General features: G+C 39.9%; 1 pseudogene; it reads left to right on the top strand.

The window, feature by feature from the left end:
• Positions 1-8,288: 8,288 nt before the first annotated feature.
• On the top strand, positions 8,289-9,739 carry LOC101402611 (splicing factor YJU2 pseudogene; annotated as a pseudogene).
• The last annotated feature ends 454 nt before the right edge of the window (positions 9,740-10,193 follow it).

Consider the following 10,193-nt stretch of genomic DNA (forward strand, 5'->3'; position numbering starts at 1 on the left):
TGGGGTTATATTTTTGGAGTTTGATTTCTTTACTGTACGTGACTTCTCGCGCAGATGACGTTCAGTGTTATGCTTTTTTTGCCCATCCAGAATTTTGAATGATTACATTTCTTGTCATCTATGAAAACAACACTGTTGGGGCTGGCCCGTGGCTTAGCGGTTAAGTGCGCGCGCTCCGCTACTGGCGGCCCAGGTTGAGATCCCAGGCGCAAACGGACGCACCGCTTGTCCGGCCATGCTGAGGCCACGTCCCACATACAGCAACTAGAAGGATGTGCAACTATGACATACAACTATCTACTGGGGCTTTGGGGAAAAAAAGGAGGAGGATTGGCAATAGATGTTAGCTCAGAGCTGGTCTTCCTCAGCAAAAAAGAAAAAAAAAAGGATTAGCATGGATGTTAGCTCAGGGCTGATCGTCCTCAAAAAATAAATAAATAAATAAATAAAAAGAAAACAACGCTGTTCCTTTTATCATCATAAGTAATAAGTTTCAGTTATCTTTGTAGTAAAATAGAAATTGACCCAAAATTATATGCATATTAGCACTAATACCAAGAGGCGATATTATTAATAATTATTATTACATATGTAAATATATAGTTCTACACTTCTCATCTTTTCCTCAGCTCTATTTCCTCTCTACTTAGAGTATGTAAGAGTTGAAAGAAAGGAAGAATACATTAGAAACTATGTTCACCAAGGTACGATGTTTTCTAGTATCCTGTTTGTCTTCAGGAGGAAAAAGAAATCTTTTCCTTTATAACTTGAACACATACCTAAGTCTTTAACGTGATGGATTCCTCCCATCTTTTAAATACTAAACCTTGGATAAATGCCTTTCTTCTCATGTAGTTAAAACACTGTCAAGTTCTCTGTCCCAACAATGGACAGAGAAATATCAACTAGAATAGATAATTTTTGAAAAAATCATCTATGTGTAAGCATGTCATTTTCATTACACAGGAAATAATAAGGACAAGACAACTGTGGTCAAGAATGATTGGAAGTCATAGAATAAAGAACTTTATGGCACCTTAAAGTGCTTAGCATACCCCTGGATGTACTTATATATTCTTTCCTAAAATGGATCTACTGGGTAATGCTCTACTTTCATACTGGTTTTCCTTTCCAGTCTGCCTTTTCACAGTTGCCCTTGTCTTATTTTATAAAAGAAAGTATTAACTCATCCATCTCAATATGGTACCCTATCCCAGAGATGAAAACCATATGATACTAAACAAAGGGACAATTCTAGAATGCATTGCTCTTATAGGATAGTCCCTTGAGAGAAAATCAGGAACTGAAGGGAAAGGTATCTGATTTCTTCCAGGCCAACAATTCATGGCAAGTCTCCATTATCTATCTACCCTTCCTCCTATCTAAAAATTAGAATTATGAAGTTACGTGGTAGTCACATCATAGAGTGCATATTAATGTGTTTGGCTGAAGTGAAAAAATGAAAAATTTTAATTGAAAAATAAATTTGGCCAACTAATTGGACAAGTGCTGACTGCCAATTAATATGGCAGACATATTCCATAAATTAAGTTAAATCTACATCCTAATATTTTGACAAAAATATATTTAAAGGTAAGATACTGAAAATTACATTCAATTTATGATAAAAGTTTTATGTCAACTTTTATGTTTTATATTTTTTATATTTATATTTAATTTTATATGTCAATATGTAAGAGAGTTTTCCCTTCATTTTAGGGGATCAAAAGTAAAAAGAGAAGGCCGCTACATTAGAGGATATTTGACTTTGGCCCACTATTTCTAAGGTGACCAAACAGAGACCTAGAAAAGCTCAGAGTTGTCTAAGGTCATAGAGTTAGTGACCAAGATGGAACTAAAATTCCCATCTTCAGAGTTCCACACCTATGCTCTTTTTGTTCTACATTCTGCTATCAAATTATTTATAACGAAAATGTAAGTTTCTACAGTTCAAGCAAAAGTGTTTTTATAACTAGTACTTTTGTTAATAAACATCTGGAAAATCTATTTTCTAATCCACAAACTATAGAATTATAGAACTATCTAGAATCCATAAATTATAGAATACTAAATACTGAACATTTTCTAGCACAGGATTTTTCCTAAACAGAACATTAGATAGCGATCTTAAGGTAAGCAAGCATGATGGGAGGTGAGGGATGCTCAAACAGCAAAGACTTAATGAATTCACAAACCAAGTTGTTTTCTGAAAGACAAGTGTCTCTGTTTTTTTTTTTTTTTAAAAAAAAACCTGTCCCAATTAAAAGGAGTTACATTAGTTATCTATTGCTACATAACAGATCTGGCAGCTTTAAACAGCAGACATTTCTTATGTCACAGTGTCTGCGGGTCAGGAATCTAGGAGCAGCTTAGGTGGTTCTGGCTCAGGGCCTCTGCTGAGGCTGTAGTCAAGCTGTTGGCTGGGAGGGACTTTGGTTATCTAAAGGCTGTGGGATCTGCTTCCACGCTGAGGGTCATTGGTAGGCCTCAGTTCCTTGCTGACTTTTAGCTGGAGACTTCAGTTTCTCACCACAGGGTCCTCTGCTTAGGCAGCCTGAGTGTCTCCATGATGTAACAGCTGGCTTCCCCCAGAATGAGTGGTCTGAGAGAGAGGGTACCGGAGAGGAAGCCATCTTTAATAACCTAATATTGGAAGTGACATAACATCCTTTTTGCCACATTCTATTGGTCACATAGACCAACCCTGCTGTGATGTAGATGAGGACTGTATGAGGTGTGACTACCAGGAGGTGAGGATAATTGAGGGCCACCTTGGAGGCTGGTTACCACAGAGGTAAACATTGCACACATACTAGAATAGTTTCTGGATAGATTAAAAATCTTTATCTAATGTTAAAACAATGAAAGCACTAAAAGAAAATGTAGGAAATATCTTTATAATCTTGGCATGGGGAAAGCTTGACACAAAAGCCAAGAAAAAAAAATCTGATTATAAAAAGTTAAAATTTTTTCCACGTTGAAAGATACATACATGAATAAGAAACACCAAATGCATGCGGGTCAGTAGAGCTTCAGTAGATTGGAAGAAAATATTTTTGATAAAAATAACAATTAACAACAATACAATATAAAGAGCATCCATAAATCAATAAGAAAAAGCAATTGAAAAAATGCAAAAAGAGTATGAAGAGCCAATTCAAATGTGCAATTAACATGGAAAAGTGCTCAACCTTACTGTTAATTGGAGATATGTGAAGTAATAAGATAAAATGTTTTACTCATTGTGTTGGAAAAGAATATTAAAACCATAATCAATGGTAGTGTGGAAAAAATGGGTTCTTTTCTTTTTACATGGCATTTTGAGTTAAATTTGGCAATAAATATTAACATTTTTAAAATGCATATTCTTTGACTCAGCACATTCCACAGATGTACACACAGACATATGTGCAATGATCACTCTATTATTGATAAGACTGGAATGGATTAAGGCAACTGGTAAATCTAAAATGTCTATGAGAAGGGACTAGTTAAACACATTATGATAAACCCGTATCAGGAATGAGGTAGACTCAAAAACATGTTCATAGTATACCATTAAAGGAAAAATGCAAGTTAAAAAGAATGGTATGTTTCCATTAATGAAAGCTATATGTATATATAATATGCCTTTATAAATACATAGAAAAGGAATAATATTCTCTAATAATTATTATAAATAATTGTTATTTCTGCATAAGTCGGGCAGGACTGGAGGAGGAAAGAGAAAGGAGAATTTTCTCTTTTTACTCTTTCTACTTACCTGAATTTCTTTAGAAAGAGCATGTGATATCCTTATAATTTTAAAAATTAATATGTTTATTTTGGAAAATATAAAAAAGTTTTTGGAAGAAACTAAACATTACAGTGTTCTTCCACAGAGATGAACACTTCTAATGTTTTTATACTTTTACAAATATGATTTGCTTAATTCTTTAAAGAATTAAGTCCATTCTATATCAGTTTTATATACTGCTCTTTATTAAATAGTATTCTATAACATTTTACCATATCAATAACTTCTTTAAAAACATTTTAAAATATATTTAATTGTTCTTGGTATGGATGAGGAGTAATCTATTTCTTACTCTATTGTTCAGTAGAAGGTATTTTATAACTTTTTGCTTTTTCTTTTTGCTTTCTGCTTTTCTTTTTGCTTTTTGCTTTTAAAAATAACCATTTAATATACTCTTACATAAATCTTTGTTCATGTGTGGTTATTTAGAAAAAAATAGAAATGAAACTTGGGTTAAAAGATTCTAATATTGGGCTGGGCTCGTGGCACAGTGGTTAAGTTCGAGTGCTCTGCTTCAGCAGCCTGGGGTTTACAGGTTTGGATCCCAGGTGTGGACCTACACACAGCCTATCAAGCCATGCTGTGGCAGGTGTCCCACATATAAGGTAGAGGAAGACAGGCATGGATGTTAGCCCAGGGCCAATCTTCCTCAGCAAAAAGAGGAGGATTGGCAACAGATGTTAGCTCAGGGCTACGCTTCCTCACTAAAAAAAAAAAAAAGATTCGAATATTTTTAACACCATGTGGTCTTATTTTCTGAATTTGTGTTTATACATTTGAATGATTTTATACCCATTTAGGGCATAGTTCAAGGCAATTTAATTTCAATCAGAAATTTTAAAAATTGTCTGTTAACCTCTAAAAATATGAAAATTTAAACTTTTGGAATTCAGCAGATCCAATTTGTAAAATCCAATTTGTAGGGGTGGGGGAAATTAAAATACTTCATTTTCAAGCCAAGAAAACCAGCAGTCTATAAACACATCAAGTCCTGCATGGCTATAGAATTATCTGGTTTGAGCCAATGTGGTGTCCCCAGGTCAGCTGATTCAGCATCTCTGACCTCACCTTCTCCGAGCTGATGGCAATGATTTCTTTCTGCTTTCTGTACTTTTGGAAAATGGTAGGCTTCAAGGTCCCTGCCGATGGCTGCTACACTGCCATGGCCCTCCACTTGTGGAATAGATGGGAGTAAATTGTTTCTTCCATGCAAAGCACCTTCTTAGACTAGTTTTTGCATATTTAAAATCTCTACACCTTGGTTTTGTGTGTAGAAGTGTTTTATTGATGTGAAACAAAGGAAAATGCATAGTCTATGGCTTGAATAGAAACAGCATATCTGTGTAACCAGCAATTAGCAGAGTCCTAGAAGCCTCCTTATGCCCCCTCCCCACCTCCACCTCCTCAACAGAAGTCCTTCTCCTGAGTTCAGACAGCACAGGTTTATTTTGCCTGTGTTTGAAATGAATGCACAAAGTATTTGGTTCATGCCTTCTCTTACTCAACTTTGCTTTACCTCATTTTGTTCTTTGTGTTTAGTTTCTTTCTGGTATGTGATTAAGTTGACCCACCAACACTACAGTTAATCTACCAACAATAATACCCACCTCTTTCAGCAAGAACATGTGAAACAAAAGAACGACATTATTTTTTAATGAGCCAAAATGTTGCCCTATTCTCTTTGGGCACAGAGAACAATTCCTAGGCACATATCTGTTTTTCAGAGATAGTTTTGGAATGCGCACATTTCCTCATAGTAGTCATTACAAAAAAGAAAACCATCCCTGCCTCCTCTGAAGGACTAGTCCCATTTTATATGGGCAAGATAGATTTTTTTAAAAAATTAAATCATAGATTACTGTGGCTTCAATTGTGTGTACTTCCACATTTTGCTTTTGCTGCTGTATAAGTGGAGAAGCAGAGAGATAAACTTGGAATTGGTTGGCTTGAGCTTGGAGGCACCATTCTGCCATTAATTAGATGTTTAACTGATTAGCAAGTCACTTAACTCTTGGTGTTTAGTTTGCTTAATTGTAAAATAAGGATCTGGACAAGATTATTCCTTAAACTGGGACTTCACAGTTTACACCACCCAAAGTTATATGCAAGACTCTGTTTTCATCAGATTCTCAGAGTGGTCTGTTACCTAAGAAAGGCAAAATATAATTAGGCTAACTTGCTGGTTCTCATATCTCAGCATGCATCAGGATTGCCCAATGGGCTTAAAATTGATTGCTGGCTGCACCTCCCCCCATCTTGGCCCTGCCCATGAGTTTCTGACTCAGTAGATCTGGAGCGAGGTCTGAAGTGATATCTGATCCTCCTGGTGTCAGGACCACACAGAGAACCACTGGGCCAGGTAGTTACTAAGGTCCATTTCTGTGCTTACTTCTGCAGGCCATTATGTCTTCAGTAAAAGAGGCGGGTTGTATTTCACTCATCTCTCTATCTTTGATTGCCATTCAGCACAACACATAGCTTGGTAGGAAGTTGGTGTTCGGTAAATATTTGAATGAATAAATCAGCGAATGTGCATTATGAATTCCTTTTTAAAGAGTTGATCATAAATTCATCCTAATGTGTTCCTATACCTTCTTTAAAAAAATTCAGTTTTGGAACCACAGTCTGACGGCTACTTAGTGAGAACTAGGATTAATATACTAAATAGAAGTGCATCATTATTGATTGTGTCACTCTCTGAAGTAGAGCCAGTAAAATGTGGGCCCATAATTTATAAAATGATTCTGACACTATCCGTTATTTGTTTCCAAAAGAAGCAAAAATACTTTCTTGTGAGGATTGTCTAGCCAGGTTCAGTAACAGTGCCTTGTGGGTGTTGATAACATAATGTTGACCAATTGTGAGCCCCACAGCCTACCCCCTCCATCCTAGAACAGGTCTAAGAAAGGTAAAATATCTACCTTTCTCAAACTTTAGTGGGCGTCAGAATCACCTGAGGGCTTATTAATTATGAATTGCTGACAATAGCCCCAGAGTTTCAGACTCAGTACACCTGGGGTGGGGCCTGAAGTTGTGCACTTCTAACAAGTTCCCAGGTCATGCTGCTGCTGCTGGTCCAGTGACCACACACTGAGAACCACTGGACTAGATGGTTTCTAATCCCTTAGTAACAGGTATGTTGAAGCAACCCAACCCCATAAAATGGGACCTTGATTTAGACTAGCTGGAAAGCTCTTGAATTTCTGTAACTTCTTACCTAGCTTTCTCAAACTCCTGTCACCTCTGAAATCCTAAAGTATTCTTAAGAAGTGCAAGAGGGTTTGAGACATCTCAATTCAGACAGTCTTGACTTCTTACAATAGAAAAAAATTCTTTGAGTAAATCCTGGAAACTTTCTTAGCATTCTCCTTCCCCTCAAAGAGGAAAACCCAATGGTTTTCTAAGTGTAGACCCCAGACCAGCAGCATCAGCATGACCTGGAAGCTAGCTAGAAACGGAAATTGTCAGAATCCACTCCAAACCTGTCAAATCAGAAACCCTAGGGGTAGACCCAGAAATCTGTTTTAACAAGCCTTCCTAGTGATTCTGATGCATGCTTGGGTTTAAGAAGCACTGGCCTAACCTAAACTTCAGAGGCAGGACCAGGCTTTGGCACAGTATAAAGGGGTTAGTGAGATGGTAGATTTTACTTTTTTGAAGGCTGATCAGAGACTGGAAAATATCTCCAGGGACAAGATGACCTGGCATGCTAAAGTGGTTTTTACCTGATATAGGAGGATAAAAGATGTCAATGCCCTGTAGCTATATGACTCAGATCAGGCTATGGAAGTAGCTGGTGGTTAATATGAACTCATTTCCAAGTGTGTAGGAACACCTGAAAAGTAATAGTTCTTCTAAAAACCGGTTTTTCTCAATTTTTTTATCTTTTATATTGAACAATGAAATGAAAATGGATTCCGGGTTTTTTTCCTTCTTCTTTCTAGTATGTTCATCAATAAGCAAGTTTCATCGTCACAAGCAGCAGCTTGTCTAAATATAACGGAATCTGGAAGATGAGTATTTTCAACATATCTCAAAATAGACTCTGGATAATACAGAGTAACATAGGGGCAACAGAGTAGTGAACAATGAATTTTATGTGTACATGCACATAGGAATCTAGATGGGAGGATTACATGTAGGCTAACTAGCTTGCAGCAAAAGATTTTAAAATCCTGATGTCACATTAATGCTGGGGACAAAATAACAGATGAAATATCTGATCATTTATCTTTTGTTGGTCAAACCTTAAAGCTTTTCCATGTATTTTGGAAAAGCTGTTTACTTTGCCCATATGGCCTCTAGTCTTTTGTTTACATCAAAACATGTTTCACATTGGAGCCAATGAAAAAGGCAGGATGTGTATGCCACAGCCAATGATAGAGGCCAACGGAAGTGACATCAGCGGAAGTGCAAGGGACAGTCGGGGAAGTTCGGTTGATACGGAGCGTCAGCAGTTCTCTTGTGCTTGTGAGAAGAGTAGGAGGTAAAGATGTCAGAGCAAAAAGTTTTAAGCAAATATTACCCACCTGACTTTGACCCCAAAAATCCCCGTGCTGAAGCTCCCCAAAGACAGGCAGTACGTGGTGCGATTGCAGGCCCTCTTCAACCTGAGGTGTAGGACGTGCCGAGAAAAATCGATGAGGGCAAGAAGTTTGACGCGCGCAGAGACGGTGCAGAACGAGGCCTGCTGGGCCTGCCCGTCTTCCGCTTGTGCATCAAGTGCGCGCGCTGCCGGGCAGAGATCACCTTCAAGACAGACCCCGAAAACACAGACTACACCGCGGAGCACGGAGCCACGTGCATCTTCCAGGCCAAGAAGCTCCTGGAGGCAGAGAAGAGGGTGCAGAAGGAGCGGGAGGACGAGGAGCTGAACAACCGAACCAAGGTCTCCAAGCTGGAGATGGAGTTTCTGGAGAACCTGCAGGAGCTCGAGGACCTGAGCCAGCAGCAGGCCCACGTGGACTTTGAGGCCATGCTGAGGCAGGAGCAGGAGCACGAGAGGACGAGAAGGAGGCGGCAGCCTTGGTGGAAGAAGCTAGGAAGCAAAGACTGCTGGAGACGTCAATTCTGAGGAGGATGCTGCTGTTCCCACCCCGGCCGGCCCTCCCGCACAACCCCATCGCCATCCGGGAGGAGGCCCCAAAGGCCAAGAGGAAGGTGGAGAGCTGGGAGAGGAGCGTGGCACCTTTGGCGGCAGGCCCCAACTCACTGGGCTTGGGCGTGGTGAAGAAAACGGACCTGGACCGCAGCACCCGGCAGGGCCAAGAGGCACCCGCCCTGGGCACCGTGAAGAACGGGAAGGCTGCCGACCCTGCACCCCAGACGCCAGGCCCCTCCTCCCAGAGCCAGCTGGGTGCATATTCGGACAGCGAGGACAGCAGTGGCAGCAACTGTCTGGGGCCACCGCCCAGGCCCTTTGCCGGGGCAAGGGTCACACGGCCAGCTCCAGCCAATGGGGGCGGGAGGCCTTGGCACCAACCAGAGCCACGGCTGAACAAACATGAATGTCCTCCCAGCCGGTGGTGCCAGCGAGGGCTTCAGCCAAGGGACTGGGTTTCTCTCCTGTCACCCCACCCACCAGCCCTCTGGGATCTCAGGGTCCCCAACTCACGCTGCCTCCCACCTTGCGCTTAGTTCAGGGCTGCGACATCCCTGGAGCAGCTCTCAGCTTCTGGAAGGCCTTCGCAGTCCTCTCTTGGACAGTCTTTGAGATGTCAGCCTTGTGTTTTGGGCGTGAGGATGAGCCCATCCACCCCTGGTTGGCTCCATCCCTTCCTGCCACAAAACTGTCTGAAACCAATAAAAGGATCCAGCCCCCCCCAGAAAAGTTCCACATCATAGCATGTGAGTACTAAACTGCTTCTGAAGTATTATGAACAATGACAATGGCCCATGTTCTATAAACAAGTACATTTTAAAATTTCCAGATATTTGAGTTTTTCTAGCATATTATTCTTATTGCTTTCTAGTTTAATTTCTCTGTGGTTAGAGAACATACACAGTATGATTTCAAAGCTTTTAAATTTATTGAGACTTGTTTTATAGCCCAGCATATGGTCTATCTTGGTGAATATACCATGTGCATTGGAAAATAATGCGTACTCTGCAGTTGTTGGGCAGAGTGTTCTATAAATATCAATGAGGTCATAGTGGTTGATGGTGGTGTTCAGAGATTCCATTGTTAACGACTTCTTAGCCCAGTAGTTGTACCAACTGTTAAGAAGGGGGTATTAAAATCAACCCAGATTGTAAACTGTCCATTCCTCTGTTTAATTTGACCGGTTTTGCTTCATGTATCTGGAAGCTGTGTTATTAGATGCCTACACATTAAATTGTTATGTCTTTCTCATGAATTGGCCAATTTTTCATTATGAAATGTCCCTCTTTACTTCTA

The sequence above is a fragment of the Ceratotherium simum genome, chromosome 1 (assembly GCF_057802395.1).
Source record: "Ceratotherium simum simum isolate JZ-2026a chromosome 1, ASM5780239v1, whole genome shotgun sequence".
NCBI classification, from domain to species: domain Eukaryota; kingdom Metazoa; phylum Chordata; class Mammalia; order Perissodactyla; family Rhinocerotidae; genus Ceratotherium; species Ceratotherium simum.